Here is a 16,106-nt window from a genome sequence, read left to right as displayed (position 1 = left end):
ATTACTGAATAATCTTCACGTTTTCAATAATTTATTGAGCGCAATCTTGTTTCAGTTCGAACCCAACAACAAAGTCTTGCCACCCAAGTCTCTATCTTGCTATTTTCTTTGCTAGGGAAATCACTACTTTACATTATTTATACCCACATACTCAATCCCTCTTAGATCGATCTCTCATTTCCATTTCTAGTTGTTCATCATCATCATTATCATTGTGTTTGCTGTGTGCATTACAACTCCTCTTTTGCAATCCCATGGAAACGAAAGCTCATACGCGGCTTCACATTTTCTTTCTTCCATTTATGGGTCCAGGCCACAGTTTACCCCTCTTAGACATTGCCAAAATATTTGCGTCACGTGGTGTAAAATCCTCCATAATAACCACCCCTGTCAGTGCTGCACTTCTCTCCAAACAACACCGAACAAGCAAAAGTTTGGGTTCTGGAATTGAATTTCTTGTCATCAAATTCCCATCGGCTAAGTAGGGTTGCCATAAGGTATTGAAACTTCGAACTCAGCAACAACCCGAGAAATGAAGGGAAAACTCGTGGAAGCTACCACTATGCTTGAACCAAAGGTTGATCAAATTCTAGACCAACATCGTCCTCATTGCCTTGTTGCAGATGCTGTATTTCATTGGGCTACAGATGTTGCTGCCAAGTTTGGGATTCCGAGGCTCGTCTTTCATGGAGCTGGTTTTTTCCCATTGTGTGCTTCATTAAGTGTGATGTTGTACAACCTCACATGAATGTTTCATCTAATTCAGAATCTTTTGTTATTCCTAATCTCCCACATGAGATCAAGAGCACAAGAAACCAAGTACCGGCTTTTCTTAATGTGGATTCCAAAACAGAACTCTTCAAGCTGGTCAAAGCATCTATGGAGGTTGACGAAAGGAGCTTTGGGATTCTTGTTAACAGCTTCTACAAACTTGAACCAGAATATGCAGATCACTATAGGAAGGTGTTTGGGAGGAAGTCATGGCATATCGGCTAGGTTTCTTTATGCAACAAGGCAGAAGAAGATAAATCAGCGAGGGGAGAGGAAGGCTCTGCTGATGGAGTTCATGAATGCTTTGATTGGCTTAATACTAAGGAACTCAATTCGGTTGTTTATATATGTTTTGGAAGCCTTACCAATTTCAGTGATGCTCAGCTTGTAGAAATTGCCTTGGCTCTTGAGTCTTCTCATCAGCAATTCATTTGGGTTGTCAGGAAAGAAAAGAATGCTAAAGGAGAGTGGTTGCCTAATGAAGAATTTGAGCAGAGGTTAGAAGATAAGGGACTGATAATAAGAGGCTGGGCTCCCCAACTACTAATTCTTGAACATGAAGCAGTTGGGGCCTTTATGACTCATTGTGGGTGGAACTCTATCCTTGAAGGAGTGGCCGCTGGGGTGCCAATGATCACCTGGCCTGTGTCTGCAGAGCAGTTTTACAATGAGAAGTTGGTGATTCAGTTGCTTGAGATTGGGGTTGCTGTTGGGGCTGAAAAATGGGATACATTTGAGGACGATAGTTGAAGAGCGAAGCCAACGTGAAGATGGAGGCCATAGAGAATGCTGTGATTGAAATCATGGTGGGTGATGAAGCAAAGGAAATGAGAAGCAGAGTTAAAGAGCTTGGAGAGATAGGAAGCAAGGCTGTTGAAGAAGGCAGTTCATCGTTTTCGATTTAACTGCTCTTATTGAAGAGTTGAGGTTCCTTGGGACCTGATTCTAGCCAAAATGCCAACATTTTGGTCTTTGAGAAGCAAAAGTTGTATCAACCAGAAATTTAAATTGTTGGCATCCTACATGAATTGTATAGTTCAAATCAATGCAAAAGAGTAAAGACTATGATTTAACGTCTTATAAGTCATAAAATAACAAGGCAATGCAATCATAATCCAACATTGAGGTATAGGCAGCATAAATGTAACGGTGATAATCTTCAACCAAACGACAACAATAATAATGGGGAGAAATGATGCCAATTGAAGTAAGAATTAGTATCATTTCCGAAAGCTTTTGTTCAAAAAATTTATTGAAGTAAAGAACCTTAGCAAACATAAATTTTGAATGATGTTAAAAATTGACTGGTTAAACTATTATATCCTATCGAAAACAGCAGGCCAACAACCAACTCTATCAACTAGTTCTTTGAGTCAAGCCAGTCAATCTCACATATCCTTCTTACAGTATAAGAGTAAGCTTTATTGGAATTCCAATGGCTTTTATGCCTACAACCTTAAGTAGCAGAACATAGCTACACACAGCTAATCATGTAAATAGATTATACATAAAGAAACAGAGTCCCTAGATCACTAGATGTAGTTGGGAAACAAGAGAAGTATATTTTCCATAATGACATATTCCAAGTAGACTAGTATGTTTGTTAGCCCATAGCGAGGTTCAAAATGTACAACCAAAGTGCATGCTCCTGATTGTTGTAGCCTTTCCTTCAACAAGAAGTGAGCCGAGACGGCACTAGACAAATCAAGAAATCGTGCAAGATATGAAACAAACTTCGTTGCATGAGAAATTAGCATGGAAATGACATATTTTACTCAATGCACCAGGTGGTGTTACACAAATTGCCAGAGCATATAAATAAACAACAAAATTAACAACCTCTCCATCAGTCACTACGAGTTGAGAAGATCCAAAACCGGAAATCAATAATTCATGTTCTTTCAAATACGTATCAATCACATGTGTTAAGTGGCAAGACCTATACTTATGTTGCTACAAAATTTGGAATTTAAAGATTTGTTTTCCATGGAACAAATTTCCCTGCCTTTATGTATTGCTAACATTTGTTCAAGCTAGACTTCTCAGTGCTAGTGTGTGCTGTTTCTGAACCTCTTCTCAGTACAAGAAATCAAGAAACTGAAATTGAATGGAGCATTGCACCACCTCTGACATATCCCTATGGTTTTTTTTTTTTTCCACTAAAAAGGTAAACAAACTTACAATTGCTTGGTCTATAAAATTGACACCATTGGTGTTTAGGTGTTCATATTCTTGATAAAGTTCAAGCTAGTTATAACTTTTAATGATTCATATGTGATATGATAAAGAACTTTTAGTTGCATAATACAAATCATGTCATAACTGGCTCCTACTCATTTAGAATCCAAAGAATTTACCAATATACGGAAATGAAATTTACTTTGATATCTAACAATAGGTCATTCCTCCATTATTATTTTTTTCCATATATTTTTTGTTCATTTTCTATCTTTATTCACTTAAGTAAGTAAATAAAATTGACGTGATTTGTTTGTTCAAATTCTCAATAATGTCTGAGTTTCCTTTTTTGATTATGCTATACACAGCAGTTGAATCTTTTTTTACATCACACAAATATGCCATAACCTGCTCCCACTCAATTTTCAACATACTAATTGATTCGCGTAGGAAATGGAATTCATTTGATAAACTTAACAAAAGATCTCAAAAAAAAAAAATACAAAAATACAAAAAAAAAAAAAATAGTGGAGCATGCACCTGTCCCGACAAATTTTATTGCGATGGGACATTGCCCTTATTGTTGTTGTTTGTTTTTCTTTCTCCTTTTTTTTTCATATATTTCCTTTCATTGAATTTTTAATTGGCTCAAGATAGTAAATAAAAATTTCTGGTCATTTGATAATTTCTATCACGTCAATTTTCATGGTTCTTGTAAATGATTTTTAAATTGGAAAGAAATGAATAGGTACACCAAGTTCTTAAGGCGAGAATATAAAGTTGAGGCAAGAACAAAGCAGACAAAATTTACAACCTAGAGAAGGATTTTTATAAGATTGAAATTTTACAATTTTTTTCACTCAAAAATTCTCTCAGACTTCCACAAGTGTTGGTCTTGCAATTCATTCTCTATTTTATGTTCATTTGTAGGAACCGGCTTTTGCTTGTAGGGTGTAGCAAACTGGAGAGTTTAGTTGCAACAGTCCAATTAAGAGTTGCTCAGTGTTAGTAATGAACTAATGACAGGGAAAATTATCTTCAGGTTGCTTTTGCCACATAAAATTTGCAGAATGAATCCATTGGGGATTCACCAAAAACTTTCCTTCTTTAACTGCCCAACACGATTTCTGTGTTGAGCATTTGCTGCAACTACATGCGTGACTGATGGATCGACTTGTGTTGAACAAGTAGCGCCCAGCTGCTCCGCCATCTTCCACAAAGGATGAGTATTAGCTTCGACATTTGAGGGGAATACATGGCTGAAAACAATTTTACAGCCTTTCAAGACTTCCTTCTTCAGGATTTTCAAGACAAGCCTCACATCTCTGTACATAAGATCCCACCCCTGTATCTCAACTTCATTAAAGAATATGGTGTGAATATATCCAAGAAGTTGAAGTACATTTGCAAGATAAGCTCCTCCATAACGATCACATTCATCAGTCTTCAACTCAGAATAAGGCTTACCCTTACTGAGGCCAGACTTTTGATAACTAGATCTAAAGAAATGATACCTAGGCATCACTATTACATTGTCCCTGTTGTCATTTGTCCATACATTTTTCCTATCATCAAGGATCACAACAGCAGAATCTCGGGCAAGCAGGACATCTAGACTCTTTCTATTTGTTTCTGGGCTATCATCACGCGACATGACTCTACCACCAAAGATAAGATTTCCTGGATCAAGCAGCTTGGCCATTTCTAGCGCATAATCTCGATTACCCATTGTGTATATGGACAGCTCAAACATTTGACTGGCTTGCACTAAAAACGTCCTAATATAAGGCCTCAACTTGGTCATCAATTGCCTACTGGGAGTGTCAACAACGTGAACATACTGCAGAGAATGATCAGACTGGGTTTGGGTCTTCAGATATTCTTCTTCGGGTGACATCTCATCAAGGAAAGTGGTATTCAGCAGGGTGTGGTCTAGATCAAGAACCAGATGAAGTTTCTTATGGTTCAACAATAGATTCCTAGTGTTTTCGTTGCGTAATCGATCAATCTCATCATCCCCAAGCGCTAACCCTTTGGGTATATACCCATATCTCACTTTAGAAAACCTGGGTTTTTCATCAAAAGCAAATCCAGCCTCTTCTGAAATACCCACATCAGTCTCTACCTTAAGCCTCTTTGCCCTCTGATCTATCAACCCTAGGTCACTGTAATCAGAATCTAACCCTCGTCCCCTCTTAAGATACCCAACAAGGTTATCAATATTATGTAAAATCGGAGACACAGTAGCCACACTCATCATGATATTCAAGAAAAATTGAATTTATTTATGGCAAATGGAAATCAGGGGTTCACTATTTCACAAGAGAGCAGAGAAAATTGAATCAAATACATACACAGTGAATGTGAAAGAAAACAAGGAAAGAAGAAGCCTTGTGCCGCCGCCGTCGTCGTAGTCTCTGATCTTCTTCGTTCGGTTCAGCGCGGCTTGAGATCGTCGTCAATTGTATTCCGAAGATGAGAATACGGCGAATTGAAAGAGTAGAGCGAACCAAGGACGATGGGTTAGGGTTCCGCCGCGGGGAAAAATTAGGGGTTTTCTGGGGAAATGAGAAATTAGGATTGCAGAGGAGTGAGGAGAAAAGGAAAGAGGTAGTTATATAGGCGAGGCCAGAGTAAATCCTTGTCATATTGGGACTAGGAACGCGTCGCGTATTTTACTACTGACCCCATTTCTTTTTATTATTTGCAACTGGAACTACTTACAATTGGTATTTATATTTTTAAGGCCATTTTTGCAATTTACTTACACCTGTATTTCTTTTTTTTCTTTTTTCTTTTTTATGACAATATTCCAAATTTTCTTCCCCCTCTTCTTAACTGGAACTTTTAACAAAATGAGAGATTAGAAATGATTTTATCAAATAACGCTGTATGTTTTTTTTAACTTATAGTTGATGCATTACATTGTGGCTGTTATTCTTACTTTCTTTTTTTTTGGCAATTAAAATAATTTATTAAATAAAAAAAATAGTACCAAAGGGGGGGACATGAAGCCAATACCCTTTAGAAGAAATAACAAAACGGAAAGACAACCAAAACATAAGCATGATTAAGCAAAGCCGGTTGAATCAAAGATCAAGACGCACAACAGGCGTCCGATTGCGGGTAGGGTAAGGGTCTCGTGAATCTCTTTTGGACTTCAATTTTTTATTGTGAGATTTTGGGAGAGACTTAAGAAGATTCTCATCTTCCACAGTTGCTTCACCCTCATCAAACCAGGAACACAGAGGACTTAACTCAACCTGAGCATATGTATGATTACCAAAAGGTTCTTCATTTTCCAAATCACCCCAACAGAACTTAGCTTTATGAACATCATATTCTGGCTGTTATTCTTACTCAATTACAAACTCACACAAAGATTTCTCGATTACAAAATTTGGCGTAGAGTTTATAAGAACTAATGTATTTTTTAAGTTTTAGTAATGTGAGATTTTAGCATCTTGATTTGCAAGAAGTGAATTATTTGGGACAAAGGATTGGGCAGATTGGCCATGACCTTGTTAGGTAGATCACTAGGCAAGTTTCACAGTGAGGCAACGTACATGTCTTTGATTAAGATAAAAACAACAAAGATGAGTTTTATGATTTACATATAGCACAAAGATAGTATAAAATAACTAGATCGGTTAATCAATAGTAAAAATATCACAAATGGTTTGAATGTGTTGTATTAAATTTGAACATTCAAAAAGCCACAACAAACAAAAATTAATACCTATTGAGGTGAAAATTGGATGTTGCATGTGAAAAGAATCATTACATGATTAATACCTCACCGATATTGTCTAAAGTTAATCACTTATTAGGTGTTAGATTTTATTTAAAACGGCTCAATGCAATTAGTGGTAAACTATCACTTATGAATTATATCATTCTTTATCACTTTTCTTACATAGAATTATCCGGTCTTCAACGAATCCAAAAATAAACAATTTTGGGACAATTGAACCTGTCAAAAATAACTCAAAATCATTCCTTAGCAAAATACTAAAATATCTGTTATTGTGAGCAAATGACCTGACTCGTGAGCCTATATGAAATTGAAGAGAAGATGCCATCATGCCAATTTGCCTTTCCTTAATACGCGTTTATGCTTGTCAATCACTCATCAATCTTGGTCTTTTCTAATATTTCACTGCATACTAAACTCGTTTATTTCGTAGCCAACAACAACAATGCCTTGCCACCCAAGTATACCTTTACAATAACTAATCTTTGCATTATTGAAGTCACTTCTAACCTTCTTCTCCATCACCACTGCGTTTGCTCCTGATAGTTGACCCAATGGAAACTAAATCCCATCAACAGCTTCAAATTTTTTTCTTTCCATATATGAGTCAAGGCCATACTATACCCCTCATAAACATATCCAAGCTATTTGCTTCACATGCGTAAGAACCACCATAATAACCACCTCCCTCAATGCACCACTATTTTCTAAACCAATCCAAAGTTCTGGTTTTGATATCAAACTTCTTATCATCAAATTCCCATCTATTGAGGTTGGATTGCCTGAGGGAATTGAAAGGCCAAATTTGACCACAACCCCAGAAATGAAGGAGAAGTTCTTTAAAGCTACCACTCTGCTTCAACCACAAATTGAGAAAATTCCGGACCAACATCGACCTCACTGCCTTGTTACAGATACTTTCTTTGCTTGGGCTACTGATGTTGCTGCCAAGTTAGGTATTCCGAGGCTGATCTTTCATGGAACTGTTTTTTTCCCAATGTGTGCTTCACTAAACCTGTTATTGTATCAACCTCACAAGAAGGTTTCATCGATTCAGAATCTTTTGTCATTCCTAATTTACCAGATAAGATCAAGATGACAAGAAACCAATTACCAGCTTTCTTCAATCAAAATGTTGAGACATAATTCACCAAATTGGTCAAAGCATCCATAGAGAGTGAAAAAAAGAGCTATGGTGTTATTGTTAACAGCTTCTATGAACTCGAATCAAATTATGCAGATCATTACAGGAATATTTTTGGAAGGGAAGCGTGGCATATTGGCCCAGTTTCCTTGTTCAACAAGGCAGCAGTTGATGAAGAAAATGACTGCTTCAATTGGCTAAATTCTAAGAAACCCAGTTCAGTCATTTACATATGTTTTGGCAGCATGACCAATTTCAGTGATTCTCAGCTTCTAGAAATTGCAGTAGGGCTTGAGGCTAGTGGGTGTTAGTGTGAGTCATCTATCCCTATTAGGAATAGACTACAAGGGAATATATTGTTATAACTACTTACCTTGTATATATTGTGTAGTACAGTAGTACACAATAGTTGTAGTACGATTGTAATTGGTTTATATACACCACAGAGCAAAGATTCATTTACGATTGTAATAATATATCAGAAAATTCATTCTCTGAATCTTGTGATATCTGACTTGGTATCAGAGCAAAGATCAGAGAGGACTTTGTCTCTTTAGCTGTCCAATTTTTCCTCAATCCGAGGAGTTGAGTTGATACAAAACCAAACCCCTAGGGTTGTTTTGTCGTTTTCTGCCTTTAAGCCGAGCCTAGTCTTTGTCTCCTTTTGAGGGACCGACTTCTATCAGACCAAGGCTTCAACTCGGACGTCAAAACAGTCAAAGCGGAATCAGACGAGCTTTAACTCAGCCAAATCGATTTCGCGTCCGAATACCCAGCTGCCCAGATGGACTTCGCGTCTGAAGACGCCGTCGTCCGAAGACCCAGCTCTCTAGATCTCCAGTTTCGGGGCTGCTTCCCGAATGCTGGTCGCTCCGTTCATACCAGTTTGTGGCGCCACCCAGTTCGCGCAACCCGACCCGTCCCGTGCTTCCGTCGCCCGGATCACCAGCCCGTCGTCCTAGCCGACTGCTTCTGTCCGCCGAACCTCTGAGAACAACCCAGTCCGGTTGTCTATTCGATTCTTTAGTCTCCGGCTTCCTCTATTCGATCCTTCAGTCTCCGGCGTCCTTCAGTCTCCCTTGATTACCAGCAACAAGTCAACCCGTAACAGGTTCCAAAAAAAAATAAAAAAAATAAATTCAAATCTGCACGTTAATTATTTTTTGGAATCTTCTTGTCCCTTTTATTCTGCTGCATACTTTGTGATTGTGTGATTTTCCTGCTGTCTTGTTGCAATGGGTGGAGATGATAGTGAAGCACAGAGTTCTAAGATGAATGAGATCCAAAAGATTGAGGTTTCTGTTCGAAGTTCAGATGGTGGTTCTTTTGGTGGTCCAAAACTCAATGGTACCAATTTCCGAACATGGAAGAAGATTATGTCTGTCCATCTTCGTGGCATACACAAGATGGGGCATGTGAATGGAACAATCAAAACTCCTAGTGAGGAAGATGTGGATGCCTATGCTAAGTGGGAGGATGATGATGGATCTGTGATGGCTCTCCTGTTCAAAGCCATGACTGAAGATGTTTTACAGTTGGTAGAACAGTGTGAAACTGCTGAAACAATATGGAAGACATTGGGAGATCTGTATACCAATGAGTCTGATTTTATACAGGTTCATGAATTGATGTGTAAGGCTACTAGTATGCAACAAAATGGGCAACCAGTAGCTGTGTATTTTACCAAGCTGAAGAATGTATGGGCAGAAATTGATCAGAAGCGTCCTTGCAAGATCAAGAATCAGGAAGATCTTGTGTGGTACCAGAAGGAGAAGGAACTAGAAAGGATTCATGTCTTCCTGAGAGGGCTTGATGAGAAGCATAGCAGTGCCAAGGGAGAATTGCTTAGAATGACAGACCCTCCTAGTTTAAACACAGCTTTTACATACATCCGCAAGGATGAGTCTCAATAGGAAAGTGTCAAACATGTACAGGTTGAAGTATCTAGCCTAGCCATTCAAGCCAAGTCACCTGCACCTTTCCTTCAGCAACAGAGTTCAGCCCCGCTTCATCAGCAAGGTTTCCCACAAGGCTTCACCAACCGTCCTCGTCCTCAATGTTCTTATTGCAACGATCTTGGGCATGTTCGGGAGACTTGTTGGAAGTTGAACCCACACCTTAAACCTAAAAAGCAAGGTTATCGCCCTAAGGGGAAAGCAGTTGCGGTTCACTTGGTCCAAGAACCGGATTTCTATGGAGTAGCTGGCCAAGATCATCATACAACAGGTGGAGCTACCCCTACAGCCTCTATAGCTGGTCGAGGTAAAATTGGTATGGCTTTAAAAGTTTCTAACTTTGTTGGTTCTGATACATGGATTATTGATCCTGGTGCCTCCGATCATATGACTTATGACAAATCATATTTTACTGAATTGTCTTCCCCATCAGTGTCCTATGTCACCAATGCCAATGGTGAGGCTTTTCCTGTGTTAGGGTTAGGGTCCGTGCGTATTACTCCCACTTTAGAACTTCATAATGTGTTATATGTGCCTGACTTATCTCATCACTTGATATCTGTCCCACAATTGAACACTGAGTCTAAATGCTCTGTAACCTTTTATCCTATGTATGTGATTTTTCAGGATCTTCTCACCAGGGAGATAGTCGGTCAGGGGTATCTGAGGGGCAGGTTGTTCCATCTGGATCAGACATACGCAGGAGAGAAACCAGGAGCACAATCCCGAACCGCTTTGACTTTGACTTCTGATAAGCTAAGTGAGATTTGGTTGTGGCATCGCCGTTTAGGGCATCCATCTTTTAGTCTTATGAAGAAAACCATGCCTACTCTGTTTATTGGTATGAATGAGTCAGTTTTACATTGTGAAACATGTGTTTTGGCCAAGAGTCATCGTGCTACTTATTCTCCTAGTATTTCTCATAAAAGTGTTATTCCTTTTGAGTTGATTCATTCTAATGTTTGGGGACCTTCTAGAGAGCCTACTGTATCGGGTATGCGATATTTTGTGTTATTTATTGATGATTATACGAGATTGTCATGGGTTGCTCTTCTTAAAACCAAAGATGAAGTCTTCCCCGCTTTTCAAACCTTTCGTAATCTTGTTCAAACACAATATCATAGCACCATTAAAGTCCTTCATTCTGACAATTGGGGGGGGGGGGGGGGAGTATGTTAATCATGTGTTCCAAGAGTTTTTTAAACTCCATGGGATTGTTCACCAAACCACGTGTCCACAAACACCAGAACAGAATGGAGTGTCCGAACAGAAAAACCGTCATTTACTTGATATGGCTCGTGCCCTTCTTTTTAGTGCTCATATGCCTAAGTATCTTTGGGGCGATGCTATCCATGCTTCCTCTCATCTTATCAATCGTCTTCCATCCAGTGTCCTTCAGGGCAAAATTCCATTTGAGGTTCTCGCCTCTCATGTCTCCTTACCATCCTTTCACAATCTTCCAGCTCGTGTTTTTGGTTGTGTTGCCTTTGTCCATGTACCCCAAAATCAGAGGTCTAAGTTAGATGCCCAGGCCCTTAAGTGTGTGTTTGTTGGCTACGGAGGTCATCAGAAGGGGTACAAGTGCTATCATCCAACCACCAGAAAGTATTATGTCACTATGGATGTTACTTTCTTTGAAGACATGAGTTATTTCTCCTCTTCAGATACCGCTCTTCATGGGGAGAATTCATATTTTGAAGAGCTATATCATGGAGAGGGGAAGGAATCAGAGGGAAAAGGAAAAGCCACACAACCTGGAGGTATTTTGACGGATCCGGTTGAAACTATTAGCTCGCCGCCTCCAGCAGCAGAAGCATCAGTTCCCATAGTCCCAAATGAGGTTGAAGACACAACTGCCCCTCCTGCCATCGCTTCTACCCCTGACCCAGAGCTTCTTGGTACTGAAGATCATCTATTTGAGGTATGTCCATCCACTGATACTAATAGTAGTCAGTCTAATGTTGAGCAATATGTGTTACCACATAGGACCACTCGAGGTCAATCAGCCAAAAGATATGAACCTACTCTTACTGCCAAATCAACATATCCGGCCAGTAGCCAATTATATGTCCACTAGGAGGTTGTCTAAGTCATATGAATCATTTGTGAATCAAATATCTGTTGTATCAGTACCTAACAAAGTGCAGATGCGTTGGGGGATCCAAAGTGGAGGAAGGCTATGGATGAAGAGATGGAGGCGTTGCAGAAGAACAGTACTTGGCAACTTGTGCCTCCACCACAAGGCAAGAAGGCTGTAGGCTGTCGTTGGGTGTTTACCGTGAAGCATAATGCAGATGGATCAGTGAATCGATACAAAGCACGTCTTGTAGCAAAGGGATTTACTCAGACGTATGGTATAGACTATGATGAAACTTTTGCTCCTATTGCCAAGATGAATATTATTCGGGTTCTGCTCTCGTTCGCTGCTAGTTTAAACTAGCCACTCCGACAATTTGATGACAAGAATGCATTTCTTCATAGAGAGTTAGCCGAGGAAGTATACATGAGCCTTCCACCAGGGTATGTAGTTGCTTCTCCTGGTGAGTTTGTATGTAAATTGAGAAAGTCTCTGTATGGTCTCAAACAGTCACCTCGTGCTTAGTTTGGAAGATTTTCACAGTTCATGCGGATGGTTGGTTACAGGCAGAGCAACTCGGACCATACCTTGTTTCCCAAGCATCAACAGGGGAAGGTAACAGCTCTAATTATCCATGTGGATGATATGGTAATCACTGGTAATGACACTGTTGAGATGGATAGACTGCAGAGACAGCTAGCCTCTGAGTTTGAGATGAAGGACTTGGGTGAGCTTAAGTACTTCTTAGGAATTGAGGTAGCCAGGGGGAGAGAAGGAATCTATTTGTGCTAGAGAAAGTATGTTCTTGACTTGCTGACAGAGACAGGTTTGTTGGATTGCAGACCTATTGACACTCCTATTGAGCAGAACCATGGTTTAGCTGAGTATCTAGATCAGGTACCTATTGATCGAGCTCGCTAGCAGAGGTTAGTTGGGCGCTTGATTTATTTGGCTCATACCAGACCAGATGTTGCTTATGCAGTAAGCGTGGTGAGTCAGTTCATGCATAATCCGAGTGAGAGTCACATGGATGCTGTTATGCGAATTCTGAAGTACTTGAAGTCAGCTCCAGGAAGGGGAGTACTATTTTCTAAACAGAACAACATTCTTGAGGTTTGTGGCTTCACAGATGCAGATTGGGCTGGAAATATCATAGACAGGAGGTCGACATCAGGTTACTTTACCTTTGTGGGATGTAATTTGGTTACATGGAAGAGTAAGAAACAGAAAGTTGTGGCATGTTCTAGTGCTGAGGCCGAGTATAGAGGTATGGCTCATGGAGTGTGTGAATTGTTGTGGCTGAGAAATCTGTTACGTGATCTGGGTTTCATACTCAAAAATTCCATGCAATTGTATTGTGACAACAAGGCAGCTATTGACATATCACAAAATCCAGTACAGCATGATCGTCACTTTATAAAGGAGAAGCTAGATGCCAAAATCATTAGCTTTCCTTTTGTTCCAACCGAAGAGCAACTTGCAAATGTACTTACCAAAGGAGTTTCCAGGAAGGCCTTTTATGATTCACTAAGCAAGTTGGGCATGGTTGTTGTATATGCGCCAACTTGAGGGGAAGTGTTATTGTGAGTCATCTATCCCTATTAGGAATAGATTACAAGGGAATATATTGTTATAACTACTTACCTTGTATATATTGTGTAGTACAGTAGTACACAATAGTTGTAGTACGATTGTAATTGGTTTATATACACCACAGAATGGGTGTAATAATATATCAGAAAATTCATTCTCTGAATCTTGTGATATCTGACTGTGGGCAGGAGTTCATTTGGGTTGTGAAGAAAGAAAAGAAAGAAAAAGAAGAGTGGTTGCCAAAAAGGTTTGAGCAGAGAACGGAAGGTAAGGGAGTGATTATAAGAGGTTGGTCTCCCCAAGTAGCGATTCTTGAGCGCGCAGCTATTGGAGGGTTTGTGACTCATTGTGGATGGAACTCTATCTTTGAAGCAGTGTCTGCTGGGGTGCCAGTGATCACTTGGCTGGTGTCTGCGAAGTAGTTTTACAATGAGAAGTTGGTGACTCAGATACTTGGGATTGGGGTTGTTGTTGGTGCTCAAAAGTGGTCGACATTTGAGGAGGATAGTGTGAAGAGAGAAGCTAGTGTGAAAAGGAAAGCCATAGAAAAGGCTTTGACTAGAATCATGGTGGATGGTGAAGCTGAAAAAATCAGAAGCAAAGCCAAAGCGCATGGTGAGATGGCAACAAGGGCTGTTCAAGAAGGTGGCTCATCTTTCTAGGATATAAATGCTGTAATTGAAGATTTCAGGTCCTGTGAAGTTTTATTCCAATTTCAGTTTGCTCGGAAAACCACTGTGATGTTCTTGAGAAACATTATCCTGTGATAATATTACGTTTCCTAGTTTGATTATGTTTCCAGTGACTATGTTGATTGTGTTTCCTATTACTACTTGATGGTTTATGTTTTCTAGCTAATTTGATGGTGTTAACTAATAAACACCTAAAGATGCATAAGATGGAGAAGCAAAATATTTGAGAAGCAACTAAATAGCCTCATATCACTCATGCATAAAGGCAAACTAATAACAGAAGTAAAGGGCCTTTACATGTCTGGCCTCCAATACTACTTTCCCAATGATTTCCTCTACCCTCATCCACAATATTTCAATCTCAAGAATAGTACAAGTCCTGCTACTCGATCAGTTCGACCTCTTCAAAGACAGATAAAGACTTAAAGAGTAATGGTGGAGGTGAAGATGTCGATGAAGTACAGGCAGCTTATAAAGAATTGGCTCATTATAAAACTTATAGCATGGCCTGCCAGGAGCACAAGAAGTTCCCTACTGCTTCTCCTTCAACAACACTAGTACTTTCATCGTGCCTATGCAAGAGCTCAATGTCCAAGCCAAAGCTAGACATATAGATCGACAACCTAGCTGTCTACATTAGTTTCTTGCCATTATATTTGTCTTCTGAAAAGATTTCATATCTACATGTAACTGCTTCTTTAGAAAGTAACATAATCGAGCTCACAGTATACCATAAACCGATGTTTTGTTTAGTTAATTTCCAACTAAGCAAAAAGACAACCATGCATTATTTCTATATGTATATATACGAGCATCAAACTGAACATGAAGTACAGGACACACTAGACACATATATTATTGACAAAGTCCTTCTCACTGTGGTTGTGTGAGAATGGCATTGTTTCGGGACCTGAAACTCATTGAAGGTAAGAACAATTTTGCTCACTTAACAGAATTAGTTATATTAAACTATTCTTGCTCATGATCATATTCGCTCCACTTAACATAATGTTATACTGCACTAAACTAACAAAGCCAATAGAATGCTGAACATATTAAAATAAAAACTGTAAAGTGTACAAGACGTTAGATATGTCAGTAGGATGCAAACCTACCATTCTGCATTGCCTCCAGATGAGACTATGCTCTAATTATGTATTCGGTGTAGCAATTAAGCCCTTAGCCGACACTACTTGTTTTTCTTCATTATCATCTTCAATTCTTTGCCGCCTTTATCACAGTTAGTGTAGAGCAGCCCCTTGGAAACTAAATCCTGTAAGCAGCTTGACATCTTTTCCTTTCCATACAACGCTCAAGGCCATAGCATACCCCTTGCAAATATAGCCAAACTATTTTCTTCTCATGGTGTCAAATCCACCATAATAACCACTCCACTGAATGCACCATTCTTTTCCAAAGCAACTCAAAGAACCAAAAGTTCGGAGTTTGATCATGAAATTGAACTTGTTCTCATCAAGTTCCCATTTGTCGAAGTAGGGTTGCCACGAGAATGTGAGAAGGCTGAGTTAGTTACAACACCAGAGATGGAAGGAAAGTTCTTCACTGCCGCCAGTTTGCTTGAACCACAGCTCGAGCAAATTTTAGACGGACATCGTCCTCATTGCCTTGTTGCTGATGCTTTCTTTCATTTTGCTAGTTGCTACCGATGTTGCTGCTAAGTTTGGAATTCCAAGGCTATATTTTCATGGAACTGGTTTCTTCCCCTTGTGTGCTTCATTGAGTGTGATGATATATCAACCTCACAGGAAGTTGTCAACTGACTCAGAATCTTTCGTGATTCCTAATCCCCAGATGAAATCAAGATAACAAGAAATCCCAATTTTTTCCAAGCTAGATGCTGAAGCAGGATGCAAAGAGACAATAATAATGCTTACAACTTGCTTATTGTAAGCAAAAGACATCAGGCATGTGAAATGAATCT

The 16,106-nt window shown here is 39.4% G+C and overlaps 3 pseudogenes; 2 read left to right on the top strand and 1 right to left on the bottom strand.

The window, feature by feature from the left end:
- Positions 1 to 254: 254 nt before the first annotated feature.
- On the top strand, positions 255 to 1,676 carry LOC112170812 (annotated as a pseudogene).
- Positions 1,677 to 3,715: 2,039 nt separating this feature from the next.
- On the bottom strand, positions 3,716 to 5,584 carry LOC112173922 (annotated as a pseudogene).
- A 1,673-nt stretch (positions 5,585 to 7,257) lies between these two features.
- LOC112170811 lies at positions 7,258 to 14,239 on the top strand (annotated as a pseudogene).
- The last annotated feature ends 1,867 nt before the right edge of the window (positions 14,240 to 16,106 follow it).

Source organism: Rosa chinensis, chromosome 6 (genome assembly GCF_002994745.2).
Source record: "Rosa chinensis cultivar Old Blush chromosome 6, RchiOBHm-V2, whole genome shotgun sequence".
NCBI lineage: Eukaryota > Viridiplantae > Streptophyta > Magnoliopsida > Rosales > Rosaceae > Rosa > Rosa chinensis.
This window is presented reverse-complemented; position numbering and strand designations above follow the sequence as displayed.